The 21,055-nt window shown below is 32.4% G+C and overlaps 1 protein-coding gene across 5 annotated transcripts in view; it reads left to right on the top strand.

Moving 5' to 3' along the window:
* The window catches only part of LOC142237055 (protein alan shepard-like), a 1,108,257-nt gene that overhangs the window by 874,990 nt on the left and 212,212 nt on the right, over positions 1 to 21,055 (top strand). The window lies entirely within an intron of this gene.

Consider the following 21,055-nt stretch of genomic DNA (forward strand, 5'->3'; position numbering starts at 1 on the left):
ATTTCTGACAGATCAATGACGTGATAGTGCTTATCAATAAATTTGGCAGAAAAGAATAGAAAATCAATAAAAAAGAAAGAAAATCAATGATTTTTAATGGAAAAATATAAAAACGATGTATAACATAAAAAAAATGAATTTTTTTTAGAAAAATATTTAAAAAAAATCTCCGCTGGTGAGATTTGAACCAGCCAGCTTTACCGTTGGAAATTTTCAAAAAGTGGCAAACGTCAAAAAAGTGGCACAATTATTTTTAAAAAGTGGCACAAAAAGTGGCACAAAAAGTGGCACGTTCTTTTTATTAACTTATACAAAAAAAAAAGAACTTAATAATTTTGTATTATTCCATTTTTTGTTATTATGTCAATTCATAATAAATTTTGACAATTTTAGGGTAAAATTTTAAAATATAACTTTTTACTGTAGTAGTTTCAGTTTCAGGGTTGCTTTCTGAAATAATTTCTGATTTGGCTTCATGGCCTATGTATATTTTTGTAATTTCTTTATTATAAAAAGAATTTTTATAGTCGATATCTGCTAAATCACTAACTATAATATAGAATAGAATAATTTTTGTTAAATATATTTTATCAGTACTATAGTCTGCCGAACTAGAACAATCAGTCTCCAAGAGTGATTGCAAACTTTTTTAACTGAGGTCTCATGGGATCCATCATCAATTATTCTTTGCGGTCGCACTACAAACCTTAAACATTTGCATAATTATCATATCATCATAGAAACGATATTTAACTCCACAATAAATTTGACATAACATAAATTGAATCATAGCCTCTCACATATTTTAAGAATTAACGGACGACATTCGTTTATGGTTGGTACACAATATCCAATTTTCTGAATAACGCATCTATTTATGATGTTAACTTCCCATAAATTTTAAACTTTTGAAAAATTGACATAAATTATTGGAAAAGTGGCACAAAATCGTAAAAAGTATCAAATTTAGTGGGACAAAAGTGGCACCGGCCAAAAAAAGTGGCAAATTTGCTACTAAAATGGCACAACGGTAACGCTGGAACCAGCGTTCCTTATTTTTTCATTCATAATAATAAAGAACATTTCAGGAAGTAGTTAGAATGTCATGCCGTGATGTCATAGTAGGTTCTTATCACAAACATTTGAATAGACGGTTTGATGCATCGTGTTCAATGGCGTTTGCGGCTGAGTGTGTGTGTGTGTTCTGTATGGTGTCAACAGACCCAGGTTCAACCCCCGGTGGAAGCGAAGAAGTTTTCAATTTGTAAAAATTGAAAATAAATGTGTAACTAAACTACTGATAGAAACAAGTATATACGGCCGTAAGTTCGGCCAGGCCGAATCTTATGGATTGCTTAGAAACTTCTACTAAAGACGGTCAACCACAATTGAAATGAAATGCTTCATAAATTTTCTATACAAATAACATTTTGACAAAATTTTCTACAGAAATTAAATTCTGATAAAGTGTTCCATAGAAATAAAATTCTGACAAAATTTTCTATAGAAATAAAATTTTGATAAAAGTTTCTATAAAAATAAAATTTTGACAAAATTTTCTATAGAAAAATAAAAAATTTTGACAAAATTTCCTATGGCAAAAAATTTTTGGTAGATTATTTTTGACTAGAGTGGCAATCGTGATTTTTCTGTGATTGGGGATCGATTTATTTGGGTCTATATATAAAATTTTGGCCAACCAATTTTTTGGTTGTTATCGGCCATACACTAGCGAAATGTACCAAACTTCATCCGGATTGGATGAATTTTGCTCCTTCAAGAGGCTCCTGAGGTCAAATCTATGGATCGGTTTATATGGGGGCTAGATATAATCATGGACCGATATGGCGTGGTTGTTAGAAACCATATATTAACACCACGTACCAAATTTCAACTGGATCGGATCGGATGAAATTTGCTTTTGTTTGAGGCTCCGCAAGTCAAATCTGGGGATCGGTTTATATGGGGGCTATATATAATTATGGACCGATGTGGACCAATTTTTGCATGGTTGTTAGAGACCATATACCAACATCATGTACCAAATTTCCGACAGATCGGATGAAATATGCTTCTCTTTTAGGCTCCGCAAGCCAAATCTGGGGATCGATTTATATGGGGGCTATATATAATTATGGACCGATGTGGATCAATTTTTGCATGGTTGTTAGAGACCGTATACCAACACCATGTACCAAATTTCAGCCGGATATGATGAAATTTTCTTCTCTTTGAGGCTCCGCAAACCAAATCTGAGCGTCGGTACGTAAAAGTGGTCCGATATGGCCCATCTGCAATACCATCTGACCTACATCAATAACAACTCCTTGTGCCAAGTTTCAAGTCGATTGCTTGTTTCGTTCGGAAGTTAGCGTGATTTCAGATGGACGGACGACTCAGAATTTCACCACGACCCAGAATATATATACTTTATGGGGTCTTAGAGCAATATTTCGATCTGTTACAAACGGAATGACAAAGTTAATATACCCCCCACCCTATGATGGAGGATATAAAAAGAAATGTTCCTACACGGAACGGAAAAAATTATTTGGACAATTAACCAGCCTGCATTGATATCAGGCTAACATAAAAATAGGAAAAATAATTTTATTTGATAAAAAAATACGAAGATCCAAATGAAATATTATTAAGTTTTCCTGCGATAAACTTTTTTAAAGATTCAACGTCCAGAGTTGTATATAAAATAAAAAATCCACTATTCAACAAAAATATCGTAGGCTTTTTATCACTTACAAAACCGTTCAAGAAATTCACTATTCAACAATTATGTCGTAGTAGATTTATAAATTTAATATCGATAAAACAAATCCACAATTTGAAAAAAAATATCGTAAGCGATTTATCAACATTAAGTTAATAAAAAATTCCACTATTTGATAAAAATATCGTACGGTATTTGTGATTTTTCCTTGCCCTTAAATCGTTATAAAAAAAACCTGTGTCGATAAAAAAATGTCGTTAGCTTTTTATCCACTTTTCTTAATTGTAATCAATGAATATATCTGCCATTTTCATCAAAATTTAGCAATGCGTATTTTTTCTGTGTATAATAAAACTCTCAGCGTCACATGAGCTTTTTAAAAATGATCACAGAAAAAATTTTTTCCAATTAAAATCTTAATTGAGTTTTAAAAAATAATCAAATAAAAATTTAATTGATTAAACAAATTTTTTAATTGAAACAAAAATCAATCAGAAAAATTAATAGTATCAATTAATTTTTTAATTGTATCAATTAACTTTTAATTTGACTTTCAATTAATTTTTTAATTTATACTATCATTTTTGCGATTGAAGACATTTCAATTAAAAAATTAATTAGATCAATTAATTTCGTGATTGAATCAGAAAAATTTTTTTTTGTGTGATAGCAACCTGAAGTTGGTTGCAATACATATCAGTCACACTGTAGTATATATACGAAATTTTAAATCACTTGCCATATTTCTCCATTAAAACTTGTTTATTATATTTAGTTTCCGTCATTCCATTTCTAAGGCTTTATTTTTAATTAGAAAATATCTTTTTTTCAGCAAATCCTTGAAAATATATGCAAAAAATAATATTTCGTCGAGTGGAAAATGGTGTGGGGTGGGGGGTAAAGAAAGCAAAAACCTTCCCATATCGCTTCTTTTCATCATTCTCTACATAAGGCTCTACACCTACGTTTGACTCTTTTAACCGCGTTATGTTATGTTGCAGGATATCTGGTTGGAACTTTTAATTTATAGCGCAAAACTAATTTTGAGCTTCAGCATCAGAATATTACCCTGTTTGTCCTTTGGCCTTTTTTGGTTTTTTGTTGCTTCGCCTGCATTATTTAATTGTGTTGGTGTAGAATTTCGTTGGACTCCATTGAAAAATACCATGCACCCACATCAATAATTAGACACTCTACGTGAAAATGCCATGCATCCATTCATGGAAATTTATCTGGAAATTTCAACCAAAAAGGCAAAAACGAGATAACAATTGTGGATGGTTTTTAGGGGCGGATAAATGTAATGTACAGACTTTGTATGTATGAGGCTTTTTTCTGTTTATGCCATATGAGAGTATTCATATTTTCTCCATATGGGCCCATTCAATGTGGTCATTGGATAAATACCGCAAAGGACAAGGTATTAAACGATGGCCACTGTCTAGGAGTCTATCACACGCAGAGAAGGAATATCAGATTATCATAGAGCTAGAGCAAAAAAAAATTTTTTTTTGGTTGAGGAAAAATTTCTCGTCAAACATAAAATTTTGTGACGAAATCAGATACATAATGTCCAAGAAAATAAAATGAGTGCGACAAAAATTTTACATTTTCATCATCCAAAAATAACATTTTGCTCTACGAGGCGATCATATTCCTTTTCTAGGTTCCGGGTCCACGCAGCTTACACGGAAAAATATTATTATTAAACATTTCAAATCTTAATTGAATTTGCAAATAAATTTAATTAAAATATTCATTAACTGAAATATCTTTTTTTATATCAAAATAGCCACTGATCTACATAGCTGTTATTATAATCAACAGACGACTATCGCTATAGCCATCAACGCACAAGCAACGCAAGCATATATGAATATGGCATAATTATGGGCTCCCACGAGCCGATGCAAAGAAACTTTATTTAACAGAAACATACATTTAGTTGGCCACCATGGATGCCCGCTTTGCATACACAGGATCGTGGGTGCAATCCATGCTTCGACTGAACACCATATATTTTTACATATATTCCAAAAATGTTCGGAAGATTCCGAAAAGATGACAAAGATGTTCAAAATGTGTATTATTGAAGACTTAAAGTCAGAAAAAAACAGTGCTTGATATAAAAAAAAGGTCCGTGTGTTTGGATCAAAAAAATTTTTTTTTTTTGCAAAATAAAAATTTTGTAACAAAAAAAAATTCTGTTAATAAAAGTTTGAAATTCAAAAAACTCTAACAAAATAAAAACGTTCCGGTACACGTTTTCCCAACGTTTTTTGTTTTCTTTGCCAAGTAATTCTTTAGTACAACATTGTACGCAATTCTTTGTGGAGGGTTATAGGTTTGCCAGACGGGGTTGATTTGGCTTGATTGTCAAGTTTTTTAATGCGTGTCAAGTGAAAAAGTGATTCTAGCTACATATGTAATAATAATTAAAAATGGAAGTTTATATTTCTTAAAAAAACACTATCAACAAAACTATAGTTGTACACGCAGAGAAGCAATATGATCACCCCAACCATGTTTGAAGAGCAAAATGTAACTTTTTCACGGAAAACATGTAACATGTTTGTCGACACCATGTTATTTTCTAGCAAATTATGTATATGATTTCGGAAAGCATGTTATGTTTGACGAGAATACACCACTTTGTAAATCCACATTTTCGATACCATATCAAATCCGTCCAATGTGTTGGATGCTATATGCACCCATACACATATATTCTGTATATCTGACCAGATCTGGACAGAGTTCTACAATACTTAAAGATTTTACATTTAAGTCGGCTAATGCGCTGAGGTAGAACACAATGTTAGTAAAAACAAGTATATACAGCACTAAGTTCGGCCGGGCCGAATCTTATATACCCACCACCATGGCTGAATAAGGAGGTTGAATCACGATAACAAAAACAAAAATTTCAATATGTTGTTTACAATTTTAAGAAGTCAAAATCGGCTGATAAAAGAATCGTATGGCATTGGTAAAAGTGGCAATTATTTATTCTTTCAATTGTCCTGAAAAATAATTCAAATCCAGAGAAAAATAAAGGTTCAAATTTAATTGCGTCACCTATGAGTGATTGTGAAGTGGATAATTCATCCGAGGAACGCCGATATGAGACAAATAAGACTATAATACCCACCAAAGTTAAGAATTGAAGTCAGTCAAATGGCTCTTCGACAGCTATTAACAAAAACAGTTCATGATGCAGTTTAAAAACTGATGTGCGTGGTATTTTGGGTCTGGAATATGTTATCAAGATACTCAAGTCATCTTCGAATAATTCTCCAGCTATGTGTGATTTTGTTTGAGATGCATTTGCTATGCAGTGTTATTTGGAGAGCTGCAACCACCATAAACATATAATTTTGACATCTTAAAGTTTTGTCGAAATAAAAAAATTGTAATCATATGGGCCCATGATTTAACCTTCTTGTTCAGCCGTGGTGGGCATGGCTGAACAAGAAGGATGAACCAAATATTAGGGTTTCCTTTGAAATTTCAGGAGGGCTTGAGGACTTGAGGACACTTCCCGAAGATAAATTTAAAGATTTCACCTATGAGGACTAGATCAGATTCTGAATTTATAAGAACCATTTTTGTTTGAGTTTTAGAGGAATCGTTAACATCTCTTGTAAGTGTGCAAGAAAATTATAAAATAACGTCTTGATTTGAAATCTTAAATCTGTAGAAGTAAAATCTGGAAATTTTACATTGAGTTTCAAGCAATTTTCATGGTCAGTGCGCCTTCTACACCCTCAAGAAGTGAAGTCGGTCTATATGGAGGCATTACCAAATGGGCCGATAAAAACTTAATCCGATACAAGTTTTTGTGAGCCTACAATACCAGAATATTTACAATTTCAGGCAAATCAGATAAAAACTACGGTTTCTAGAAACCCAAGGAGTTAAATCGGGAGATCGTTCTTATGGGGGCTATACTAAAATATGGACCGATACTCACCGTTTTCGGCACACCTCTTTATGACCCGAAAATACCTCCAGATTTCCAATTTCAGGCAAATAGGATAAAAACTTCGGATTCTAGAAGCCCAAGAAGTAAAATCGGGAAATCGGTCTATATGGGGGCTATTCCAAAATATGCAAATATGCCCGCATATGCAGAACCTTAATTCTACTCCCTGTGCAAAGTTTCAAGTTCAATTCTACTCCCTCTGCAAAATTTCACGTAAATCAGAGTAACACTTTTGCCTCTGTGGTCATATTAGTCCAAATCGGGCGAATGACATATATGGGAGCTATATCTAAATCGTAACCGATTTTAACCAAATTAGCACACTTAACGATACTATTAAACGTACTCGTTGTGCAAAATTTGAAGCAAATCAGGGCAAAACTCTGGCTTTTGGGGCCATATAAGTCCAAATCGGACGAAAGATATATAACAAATGGGAGCTATATATAAATCTGAACCGATTTAGCTGATATTTTGAAGATTTTACGGGACTGACAAAACATTCAGATGTACGAAATTTGAAGAACATCGGTTCATAAATACGTGAATTATGCTCAAATCGGTGATAAATATATATGGCAGCTATATCTAAATCTGAACCGATTTTTTTGCAAAATCAATATCGATTGTCTTCGACACGAAGAAAGACGTTATGTCAAATTTGATGACGATCGGACTTAAACTGCGACCTGTACTTTGTGCACAAAATTACATAAACAGACAGACAGACGGACATCGCTAAATCGACACAGAATTTAATTCTATGACAATTATTTCTTGGCATTACATACAAATGCACAAACTTATTATACCCTGTACCACAGTAGTGGTGAAGGGTACAATTAATTTAAACCCAATAGTTTGAGTGTTTTTATTTGTCAAGTTTTTTTTTGAATCGATTTTTTTGGTCAATGTCAAGCTTTTTGACAAATTGAATCTGGTATTTTGTCAAAAAGCTTGACAACCTTACTTAGGGTTGCCAGATGACATTGCGCCGAACATTCCGCGATATGTCGGGACAAGCTAAAACAGTCACATTTTTCGAAAATAGTTGCTAATATTTTATCACTTGGTATTTCTTTTGGTAAATTTGCATAAACGCCATGTCTTAGTCAAGATGGCTGCGATGATTTTAGATCAAACGACGAAATTTTTGGAAAGGTTGTTTCTTAAAAGTTGCGTATATTTTTTTACATTTACTGCTCAAGTGACAGCTGATGATTCGAAAGACAGTGGTGGTAATTTAATTTGTTTGGTTAGGTTAGGTTAGGTTAGGTTAGGTTAGATGACAGTCCGATATATCAGGCACACTTGGACTATTCAGCCCATTGCGATACCACAGTGGTGAACTTCTCTCTTATCACTGAGTGCTGCCCGATTCCAATGTTAAGCTCAATGACAAGGGACCTCTTTTTTATAGCCGAGTCCGTACGGCGTTCCACATTGCAGTGAAACCACTTAGAGAAGCTTTGAAACACTCAGAAATGTCACCAGTATTACTGAGGTGGGATATCCACCGCTGAAAAACTTTTTGGTGTTCGGTCGAAGCAGAAATCGAACCCACGACGTTGTGTAGGCAAGGCGGGCATGCTAACCATTGCACCACGGTGGCTCTGTTAGTGATGAGTGTGCATGAAATGGTACAAAATCTGACAGACAAATGTACACTTAAAAATTATGAAAATCCAAAACCAAAAATATTTTTGAAAGTGATTTAAGTTTAAATCGTTTTATTTTCTAAGAAACGGGAAAATTTAAAACACATGCCTTGAGTAATTGAAATTCTGGGAGTTTTGGCAATTTTTGTGAAAGATTCGGAGACGAAATTCCGGGCGAATCCCGGCCATCTGGCAAGACTACCCGTTACTCCGGGAGAAAACCAAATTTCGTCCTAACATGTTTCTCGCAACCATGTTATGTTCTCGAAACTTATGCATCTGATTTTAGCAACCATGTATATGTTTGCCGAGAAAACAACATTTTTGTCACAAAAATTTTCTATGTTCACTCTCCAAAAATAACATTTTGCTCTTGAAACATGTGTGGGATAATCATATTCCTTCTCAGCGTGCATTCATTTATTTGCCAGTTATCTTCCAAGAAATTAGGAAAATCAACCGCCGTAAATAGAACAGTCTTCGTCACGACAAAGCGAGCTCAAACAACTGCCTTTTTATACCCTCCACCATAGGATGGGGGTATATTAACTTTGTCATTCCGTTTGTAATACATCGAAATATAGCCAAGATCCCATAAAGTATATACATTCTGGGTCGTGGTGAAATTCTGAGTCGATCTAAGCATGTCCGTCTGTTGAAATCACGAAAACTTCCGACCCAAAAAAACTAGCGACTTTAAACTTGGCACAAGTAGTTGTTATTGATATAGGTCGGATGGTATTGCAAATGGGACATATCGCACCACTTTTACGTATAGCCCCCATATAAACCGACGCTCAGATTTAGCTTGCGGAGCTTCTTGGAGGAGCAAAATTCATCCGATCCGATTGAAATTTGGTACATGGTGTTAGTATATGATATCTAACAACTACGCAAAAATTGGTCCACATCAGTCCATAATTTTATATAGCCCCCCATATAAACCGATCCCCAAATTTGACCACCGAAGCTCCTTGGAAGAGCAAAATTCACCCGATCCGGTTGAAATTTGGTACGTGGTGTTAATATATGGTCTCTAACAACAATGCATTGGTCCATACCGGTCTTAATTATATATAACCCAATTTAAACCGATCCCCAGATTTGACCTCCGAAGCTCATCCGCTCCGGTTGAAATTTGGTACGTGGTGAAATTTGGTACATTGCGCTAGTATATGGCCACTAACAACCATGCCAAAATTGGTCCATATCGGTCTATAGTTATACATAGCCGATCCCCAAAAATAATCTACCAAAATTGTATTTCTATAGAAAATGTTCTCAAAATTTTATTACTAAAGAAAATTTTGTCAAAATTTTATTTCTATAGAAAATTTTGTCAAAATTTTATTACTATACAAAATTTTGTCAACATTTTATTTCTATAGAAAATGTTGCCAAAATTTTATTTCTGTAGAAAATGTTGTCAAAATTGTATTTCTATAGAAAGTTTCGTCAAAATTTTATTTTTATAGACAATTTTGTTAATATTTTATTTCTATAGCAAATTTTGTCAAAATTTTATTTGTATAGAAAATTTTATAAAAATTTTAAATATTTGTCAAAATTTTATTTCTATAGAAAATTTTGTCAAAATTTTTATTTCTATAGAAAATTTTGTCAACATTTTATTTCTATAGAAAATTTTGTCAAAATTTTATTTCTATAGAAAATTTTTTCAAAATTTTATTTCTATAGAAAATTTTGTAAAAATTTTATTTCTATAGAAAATGTTGTCAAAATTTTATTTTAATTTTGTCAAACTGAGTTTAATCGGCCTTTTTTTTATTTAATATATACCCGTATGGACTAACTTACAATTGAGAAGACGGTGTTAAGAAGTTTTAAGATACCTTGCCATCGGCAAGTGTTACCGCAACCCAAGTAATTCAATTGTGGATGACAGTCTTTAGTACAAGTTTCTATGCAATCCATGGTGGAGGGTACATAAGATTCGGCCTGGCTGAACTTACGGCCTTATATACTTGTTGAGCTCTCAAAACATCGATTTGAAGCGTCATCCAACGTATAGTCCTGACTTGACACTAAATAACTTCATTCTATTCCCGTACGTAAAAAATAAGATGAGAGGTAAACGTTTTTCGACACCTAAAGCGCTTGATGCATTCAGAATGCGTGCAAAAGTGTTTAGATGATTTCGTTGATTAATATTCGTTTTTTTTTCTTTAATCCCGAAATATAAAAGACAATCCTCGTATATGAGTTTTTCAGCTTAATGATGATGTTCATAAGTGATGCAAAATCGAAAAACTGTGACAACAACTACAATTTATTTTATTATTCCATTTGATAATATAAATAGTTAAATATTTAATTGCTTAGCATTCTATAACCATTGTATTAGAGAAATGAACCGGCCGGCATTGTGTACTGTATTGTGGCTGCAAACTCCATTTATCATTGTTGAGTGCATGATCAATAGTCGTGGTTGAATTAAATTGGCGGGGGGGGGGGGGGGGGGGGGGTGGTTCTCACTCTCTGTAATGTTTTATTTGCAAAAGAGATGCACACGTGACACCACATTGTTTTCACTAACGAAATATTTCGTGACTCATGAACATAAAATTAATTTAGTTTAATTTGTTGTAATGTATTGAACACATTTGTTTTTAATACACACATTGATCAATCTCTAGTCCAAACTTCATCAAATTGTCATTAGACAGGCGTTTGCTTTGGTGTCGTCTTGTTTTGTTTATAACCATATTTAGTATGTTGTGTGTTTTTAAACGTATTTATCTTTTATAAGTGCATTTGATTTGTTATTTGTTTTTTTTTTTAGATATATATTTATTATTATATTATTATTGTTTGTATTCTATTATTATTGTTGTTGAGTATTTCTAGTACCAGTCTGCGATGGTGTAGAGTTGCTCTATTGTTTACTTTAGCTTGCAGTCTATTGCCCCGCTATGCGACATTCGTATGGGAGACATATTGGTATTTTCTCTTGATTATACCCTCCACCATAGGATGGGGGTATATTAACTTTGTCATTCCGTTTGTAACACATCGAAATATTGTTCTAAGACCCCATAAATTTTATATATTTTGGGTGGTGGTGAAATTCTGAGTCAATCTAAGCATGTCCGTCCGTCCGTCTGTTGAAATCACGTTAACTTTCGAACGAAACGAGCTATCGACTTGAAACTTCACACAAGTAGTTGTTATTGATGTAGGTCAGATGGTATTGCATATGGGTCATATTGGGCCACTTTTACGTATAGCCCCCATATAAACCAACCCCCAGATTTGGTTTGCGGGGCCTCTTAGAGAAGCAGATTTCATCCGATCGGGTTGAAATTTGGTACGTGGTGTTGGAATAACATATGGTCTCCAGCAATTAAGGATTAAGGATTACTCCATAGATGATTAATAAAAAAAACCGGTCCCCAGATTTGGCCTCCGGAGCCTCTTGGAAGAGCAAAATTCATCTGATCCGGTTGAAATTTGGTACGTTGTGTAAGTGTATATGATCTCTAACAACCATGCAAAAATTGATCCATAATTATATATAGCCCCCACACAAACCGATCCCCAGATTTGGCCTCCGGATACTCTTGGGGGAGCAAATTCATCCGATCTGATTGAAATTTGGTACGTGGTGTACGTATATAGTCTTTAACAACCATTCAAAAATTGGTCCATATCGGTCCATAATTATATAGCCCCCATATAAACCGATCCCCAGATTTGAACTCCGGAGCAAAATTCATCCGATCCGGTTGAAATTTGGAACGTGGTGTTAGTATATGGTCTCTAACAACCAATTTGGTTCATGATCATGGTTGCCACTCGAGCCAAAACTAATCTACCAAAATTTTATTTTTATAGCAAATTTTTTCAAAATTTTATTTCTATAGAAAATTTTGTCAATATTTTATTTCCATATAAAATTTTGTCAAAATTTTATTTCTATAGAAAATTTTGTCATAATTTTATTTCTATAGAAAATTTTGTCAAAATTTTATTTCTATAGATCTCAGCTTAAAACCATGCATTGAGTAAACTACAAGTGTAGCTTAACAAACAGAGGAAAAGTATGCTTGTCAAATTTATTTGGGCAAAGCCCTATAGACTGCATTTAAATCGATGATTTGAATTTGGCAAAGGAAAAGAGATATGCTTGCAAATTTGTTTAGGCAGTAGCCGACTATCAAACCTTTTTTCGGAAGGTTCAAGTGTAGTTCACTTTAGGTTGAGTGAATTACCCTAACTTATTCTGATAATTGGTTGATAGTTTTGCTGCAAGTAGAGGATGCTGATGAGGAATGTGGTTATTCCGAAACAGCTGTACATCCAACCATCTGCAGTCTATACGGCTTTGCGCAAATAAATTTGACAAGCATACTTTTCCTCTGTTGGTTAAGCTACACTTGTAGTTTAGTCAATGCATGGTTTTAAGCTGAGATCAAAAACAACAATAATGATTGAAGAGAAACCAACAATAACAAACAAAATTTTGTCAAAATTTTATTTCCATATAAAATTTTGTCAAAATTTTATTTCTATAGAAAATTTTGTCAAAATTTTATTTCTATAGAAAATTTTGTCAAAATTTTATTTCTATAGAAAATTTTGTCAAAATTTTATTTTTATAGAAAATTTTGTTAAAATTTTATTTCTATAGAAAATGTTGTCAAAGCTTTATTTCTATAGAAAATTTTGTCAAAATTGTATTTCTATAAAAAATTTTGTCATAATTTTATTTCTATAGAAAATTTTGTTAAAATTTTATTTCTATAGAAAATTTTGTCAAAATTTTATTTCTAGAGAAAATTTTTTTTTTTTAATTTTATTTCTATAGAAAATTTTGTCAAAATTTTATTTCTATAGAAAATTTTGTCAAAATTTTATTTTTAAAGAAAATTTTGTTAAAATTTTATTTCTATAGAAAATGTTGTCAAAATTTTATTTCTATAGAAAATTTTGTCAAAATTGTATTTCTATAAAAAATTTTGTCATAATTTTATTTCTATAAAAAATTTTGTTAAAATTTTATTTCTATAGAAAATTTTGTCAAAATTTTATTTCTATAGATTTTTTTTTTTAAATTTTGTTTCTATCGAAAATTTTGTCAAAATTTTATTTCTACAGAATTTTTTTTTTAATTTTATTTCTATAGAAAATTTTGTCAAAATTTTATTTCTATAGAAAATTTTGTCAACATTTTATTTCTATAGAAAATTTTGTTAACATTTTATTTCCATATAAAATTTTGTCAAAATTTTATTTCTATAGAAAATTTTGTCAAAATTTTATTTCTCTTGAAAATTTTGTCAAAATTTTATTTTTATAGAAAATTTTGATAAAATGTTATTTATTTTATATTATTTCTATAGAAAATTTTGTCAAAATTTTATTTCCATATAAAATTTTGTCAAAATTTTATTTCTATAGAAAATGTTGTCAAAATTTTATTTCTATAGAAAATTTCGTCAAAATTTTATTTCTATTGCAAATGTTGTAAAAATTTTATTTCTATAGAAAATTTTGTCAAAATTTTATTTCTATAGAAAATTTTGTTAAAATTTTATTCCTATAGAAAATTTTGTCAAAATTTTATTTCTATAGAAAATTTTGTTAAAATTTTATTTCTATAGAAAAATTTGTCAAAATTTTATTTCTATAGAAAATTTTGTTAAAATTTTATTTCTATAGAAAATTTTGTTAAAATTTTATTTCTATAGAAAATTTTGTCAAAATTGTATTTCTATAGAAATTTTTTTTTTTAATTTTATTTCTATAGAAAATTTTGTCAAAATTTTATTTCTATAGAAAATTTTGTCAAAATTTTATTTCGATAGAAAATTTTGTCAAAATTTAAATTATATACGTATTTATACCACGTATGGACTAACTTACAATTTACAAGACCTTGACATCGGTAAGTGTTGCCGCAACCCAAGTAAGTCGATTGTGGATGACAGTCTTTAGTAGAAGTTTCTACGCAATCCATGGTGGAGGGTACATAAGCTTCGGCCTGGCCGAACTCACGGTCGTATATACTTGTTTTCCTTTATTACTGTTGCCACTGACATCGCTGTCGACGTTACCGTTACTTAGCATTGTATTATAATCAGGGAATTTAAAATTTTCTGGTATCGTTTTATTTTTTCGCACATCTTCGAACAATGTTTGGTGTTGGTTTTCTTATTCATTCTCAATTCGATAACAATGACGACATTTTAATAATTTTATCATTTATAATTCTCTGGTCTAATGTATTCGGAACTCTTGTGAGATGCAGAGTATAACACATATTTCAATTTGGATTTATTTGATAAAAGAAAAATTTTAACAGCCATAAGGGGTATCTAAAGCCAACAAGTTTGTGTTTTTAAGAAGATCTGTTTTCGGATGTCTTCACTGAGAGAATTCCTTGCGTTATTTTTAGGAAACATCCTTCATTGACTATTCTTCCTACATTCTTTGTTATAGACACATGGTGTCTCTTGGAATGTTGCTCAGGACCGGTCCCTGAGTTGATATAGCCAAGTCCGTCCGTGTATGAACACATTTTTGTAATCAGGTCGCAGTTTAACACCAATCGACTTCAAAATTGGCACAAGTTTTTGTTTTGGGTCATAATAGAACCCTATTAGAAGAAATCTGTTCTGATTTACATATAACTCCCATTTATATCTTTCGCCCGATATGCACTTATATGCCCCCAGAAGCAAAAGTTTTACACTAATTTTATTGAAATTTTACACAAGGAGGACACTTGGTAGTATAGTCAAGTGTGCTAAATTTCCTTGAAATCGGTCCAGATTTACATATAGCTCCCATATATATCTAGAAGCTAGATTTTAGTACAATTAGTACTATCGTCAAGTGTGCTAAATTTGATTGAAATCATTTCAAATTTTGATACACGCAAAAAAATAATTCTTTCCTCCCAAACGAAATTTTAGACAAACAAAGTTCGTTTCTCAATTTCTTTTCGCTGTAAGGATGTCTATTTGGAAGAAAAGTAGATACTTTTTGTGATAAACGCTTATTCTTTTCCAGGGTGTAAAAACAATTTCATAAAGACAAACTAAAAAAAAAACATTGTTTTCTTGCTAATTGCATTTTCCCTCACATCTTTCTCACATCCACGAGGTTTTTTAGATCTTAACACCTTTTCCTGTAATACCAACAATGTAGAAGAAATTATACGATTTTAGAAATTTTTAAAATTTTTTTTACCTTTCGCCTGGACCGAGAATCGACCCGCGGACCATGCACTTTGTAAGCCAATACACTAACCACTGAGCTATGTACCTGTTATGGTCATCAATAGATAGATATTCATATAAGTTATATTTATATAGCATAGCTTGCGGCGCTCACGAACCGAATAAACAAAGTTTATTTAACAGAAACAAACATTTAGTTTGGCACCGTGGAGCAGTGGTTGCTACGTCCGACTTGCTTGCCAAGGGTCGTGGGTTCGATTCCTGCTTCGACCAAAGTTTTGTTTTTTGTTTTTTACATTATTTCCAGATATGTTCGGAAGATTCCGAAAAAATGTTCAACATTATATTGTACTATATTAAATTTTGAACTGTAAAATGTGTCTTATTAAAGACCTAAAGTAAGAAAAGAACAGTGTTTGATATAAACGAAATTGGCTGTGTTGTTGTTTCAAAAATAACTGTTTTTATTGAACAAATAAAAATTTTGTAACAAACGATTTTTTTTTTGGTGATAAAAGTTTAAAATTTTCGAAGCAATTCAAAAAACTCTAATAAAAGAAAAACGTTTTCGGTACACGTTTTCCAAACGTTTTTTTTCTTTGCGTGTATAGCTCCCATAGTTATGTTCTTCCGAACTGGGCTAATATAGCAAACATAGGCATTTAATGCACATCCGGAGAAGGAATATGATCATCCTAAACATGTTTCAAGAGCAAAATGTTATTTTTAGACGGTGAAAAAGTTGTCTACAACTGCGTTGTGGATTTTTGGCCTTTAATTTTTCGATCAGTTTTGGTGTCGTTACCACTAAAAATGAAGAAAACATTTTAGGCACTAGATCATTATCATTTTTTAACACGTAGTTCATTCTTACTATTTTTGAGAAGTGTACGAAAAACTTATTCTGCTTTAGTTAGCATTGAGCTTATTTGCAAGTTATTGAAATGTTACTGGCATTTCGTTCTTAAAATTTTTGTGAAACACTTGGAATAGAGAAAAAATCATTGTTTGGTTTAAATATTTACAACAAACTAATTTTTTTGCAATAAATATAATTTAATTATACCATCAATTTTACAATGGATTTTTTTCTGTGTACAAAACTGTTTTTATCATGAAAACCAAGCACAATCCACAAAAGGAATTGAGTTTCGTTTTCGTTTGCAAATGGGCCCTAAAATAAAATGAAGTTACTCGCCCAAATACATAAACATTTGGTGTTGTTGTTTTTCACATATATAATTTTTTAGGGGTCCTACTTCGTTCTGGTTTTGAACCAAATTTTCATGGGGCCCATATTCATAGCCATTATTCCCAGTAAGCAAAAGTAGACCCCACTTAAAAACGTAACACGATACCAAAAAGGAAATTGGAGTTCAATTTCATTTAATATATTGGGGTTTAGTGTCATAATTAGGCTTGCCAGATCCAATTTGTCAAAAAGCTTGACATTGACCAAAAAACTTGATTAAAAAAAAAACTTGACAAATAAAAACACTCATACTATTGGATTTAATTTTTTTATTCTTATTTTTGTTTTTCATAAAAATTATTAGAATAAAGGCAAAAATATCATAAAAAGTAGAAATAACAGAAACAAATACAATATAACAATAAAAAAATCAGTCTTTATATATTTTAAAGAAAACTTATTTTGCCACATATTCTTCATATATGTTAAGTGCACGATATAAATTTCCATAAAGGGGAAATGTAATTTTTTTCGTGTTGCCTAAAATTTAACATTGTTTCTATAAGAAAATTAAGTTTTTCATTTAAAAAATAAAAACAAAACACAAATAAAAAATTACAAACATGTATGGAACTAACATGGTAAATGCAACATTTGGTATGACGCAAGCCAATTTCCTATCTTCCTAAAGTTTATTGTCTTTGCTTAGCACCTTTTTCTGTAATACAAACAATGTAGAAGAAATTATTTGATTTTATAATTTTTTTTTTTTAATTTTACCTTTCACCTGGACGGAGAATCGAACCGCGGCCCATGCAATTTGTAAGCCAACACACTATCCACTGAGCTATGCGGCTGTTATTGTCATCAATAGACAATTATCCATATAAGTTATATTTATATAGCATAGCTTGCGGCGCCCACCAGCCGATTAAACAAACTTTATTTAACAGAAACATACATTTAGTTGGGCACCGTGGATCAGTGGTTGCTACGTCCGCCTTGCATGCCAAGGATTGTGGGTTCGAGCCCTGCTTCGACCGAACACCAAAAATTTTTTTTTCAATAATTTGGCAGAGATTCGTTCTTTATTTGCAGGCAGGTCAATTGGGCTATATCGGTTCAGGTTTTGATATAGCTTCCATAAAAACCGATCCCCGATTTGGGGTCTTGAGGTTCTAGAACCCCTATTTTATATGCTTTTGGCCTGAAATTGGAAATCTAGAGGTATTCTAGAGCCATAAATAGGTGTGCTGAAAATGGTGTGGGACGGTCCATGGTTTGGTATAGCCCCCATATAACAGGTTGGCTGATAAGTCCCCGGTCTAACAAAGAAAAGCACATTTTTTTTTTGTCAAAATTCGTTTTTATTATTCAACATAGTTTCCTTCAAGAGCGATACAATGATTATAACGACCTTCCAATTTTTTGATACCATTTTGGTAGTACTCCTTCGGTTTTGCCTCAAAATAGGCCTCAGTTTCGGCGATCACCTCTTCATTTCAGCGAGCATCCTTTTGAGGTCTGAGAACAAGAAAAAGTCGCCGGGTGCCAGATCTGGAGAATACGGTGGGTGGGGAAGCAATTCGAAGCCCAATTCATGAATTTTTGCCATCGTTCTCAATGACTTGTGGCACGGTGCGTTGTCTTGGTGGAACAACACTTTTTTCTTCTTCATATGGGGCCGTTTAGCCGTGATTTCGACCTTCAAACGCTCCAATAACGCCATATAATAGTCACTGTTGATGGGTTTTCCCTTCTCAAGATAATCGATAAAAATTATTCCATGTGCATCCCAAAAAACAGAGGCCATTACTTTGCCAGCGGACTTTTGAGTCTTTCCACGCCTCGGAGACGGTTCACCGGTCGCTGTCCACTCAGCCGACTGTCGACTCTGGAGTGTAGTGATGGAGCCATGTTTCATCCATTGTCACATATCGACGGAAAAACTCGGGTGTATTACGAGTTAGCAGCTGCAAACACCGCTCAGAATCATCAACACGTTGTTGTTTTTGGTCAAATGTGATCTCGCGCGGCACCCATTTTGCACAGAGCTTCCGCATATCCAAATATTGATGAAGGATATGGCCAACACGTTCCTTTGATATCTTTAAGGCCTCAGCTATCTCGATCAACTTCATTTTACGGTCATTCAAAACCATTTTGTGGATTTTTTTGATGTTTTCGTCGGTAACCACCTCTTTCGGGCGTCCATTGCGTTCAGCGTCCTCCGTGCTCATTTCACCACGCTTGAATTTTGCATACCAATCAATTATTGTTGATTTCCCTGGGGCAGAGTCCGGAAAATCATTATCAAGCCAAGTTTTTGCTTCCACCGTGTTTTTCCCTTCAGAAAACAGTATTTTATCAAAACACGAAATTCCTTTTTTTCCATTTTTTTTCACAATAACAAAAGTTGCTTTACAAAGAACGCTCTATCTCATAAACTAATTGACTTACAGACGTCAAATTTTGACACGAATCATTTGAAGGATGGTACTATATAAAAATAATATGCATTTAATACTAGCGACGCCATCTATGTGTCTGACCGGGGACTTATCAGCCAACCTGATAAGGGTGATACGGTCAAAATTTGGTCAATATAAACTTGGTGTATTTCTTTCAATTTTGCATTTAAAAACCCTTAACACCCCTCATTTTGAAGGTGTGTGTGTGTAGAATGTTGTTCCTATTTTGATTTTGCAATTCACTCTTCAGTTGTCAAAATGCCGTCCAAGCAAGAGGAGCAGCGTATCAAAATTTGGTTGGCGCATCGCGAAAATCCGAGCTACTCGCACACAAAGCTGGCAAAATCGCTAAAAGTTACCAAATCAACCGTTACAAATGTAATTAAAGTGTTTGGGGAACGTTTGTCGACAGCCAGGAAGTCTGGATCGGGGGGAAATCGTGGGAAAGGTGGCTGTACAAAATCTGATGGCAGGTGTCAAGCGTGAGGCCCGGCAATTCGGATTTGGAAAAGCGAAAGCCTAACTGAATATTTTTCCTGAATTTTATACTAATTGAACTTGAAAAAGAAATTTAATTTGATTTTTTAAATAAACGATTTCACCGTTTTACACGCGTTTTCCCTTGACCAAATTTTGACCGTATCACCCTTTAGATACATAATTAATTAATTGTTAAAAAAATTTTAAAGTTTTTGCAATCCTCATTAAAATGTATTCTTACTAACAATTCAGCTTTTATTAGATCAAATTCCATTCTATTCCTATCTTTGGTATATATATTTTTATTGTACTATTTTCTTCTATTCCTTTATCTGTTATTATAAATTTTATTTTAATTTTTTCATCTTTTTACTATCTTCAAATTTAAATCTTAATATTTTTCAGTCTGTGTTTTTTATATTGTTTATATTGTTATTCTAAACTTCTCTCAATTTAATATATCAATGTTATTGTGCTTATAGATTTATTTTGATTAAATAATTTAAGTTAAACTTACATTGTAATTATATTAATTAATAATGTAATTATTTATTTAATTGTATATTATGATCTTAAAATTCCCATTCTGGAATATGGGACATGGGAAAGCAAATAAATAAATAAATATAAAATATAAATATAAATCAAGCCTGTCTGACAACCCTAGTCGTACTGCAAGTGGACCTCATAATAAGATGAAGTTACTCCCCAATAAACATAAAAATGTTCTCTTGGGGTCCCACTTCACTTATGTTTTGTGTCCCATATTCACAGCGCCGGTTATTCCATTACACCTTGCCAGTCTAGTTCTGGGTAATATTTTTACAAAATTAATCTCATTCCCGGACACATAGACATCTGTACTAGAACTAAATGCATATAATTTTTAGTTAACCCTCACGGTGTACCCACCAAGAAGGAAATTATTGGTTAATGTAAGATCATTTTAATTAATCCGTATTACAAACACCGATGAAAAGCTGATTTCACAAAAATAAGTAAATATTTATCGAAAAATTCAAGAAAATTTATTAGACATAATTTTTTGGCTTGTTTCATATCAGAACAAGTTTGAAGGAAAAAATTGGATTTCAAAAATGTCTTTAGGGCCATACGAAATTCAAGATGGACGCATTATTGGTAAAATTTACAAATTTTAAGAAATTCTGAACTATTTTGTGGGAGACACGAATTTAGTAAATATGACAAAGAGGATTCACTTTTCTTTGAGTGCATATAAACTTCTAGTCTAATAAGAGTATATTGTGAACTTCGAAATTTTAGCTCTTGTAGGATTTTTTTATCTCTGAATTTTATTCAAAACCAACCCATTGTGGCA

The sequence above is a fragment of the Haematobia irritans genome, chromosome 4 (genome assembly GCF_050003625.1).
Source record: "Haematobia irritans isolate KBUSLIRL chromosome 4, ASM5000362v1, whole genome shotgun sequence".
In the NCBI taxonomy this organism is placed as follows: Eukaryota; Metazoa; Arthropoda; class Insecta; order Diptera; family Muscidae; genus Haematobia; species Haematobia irritans.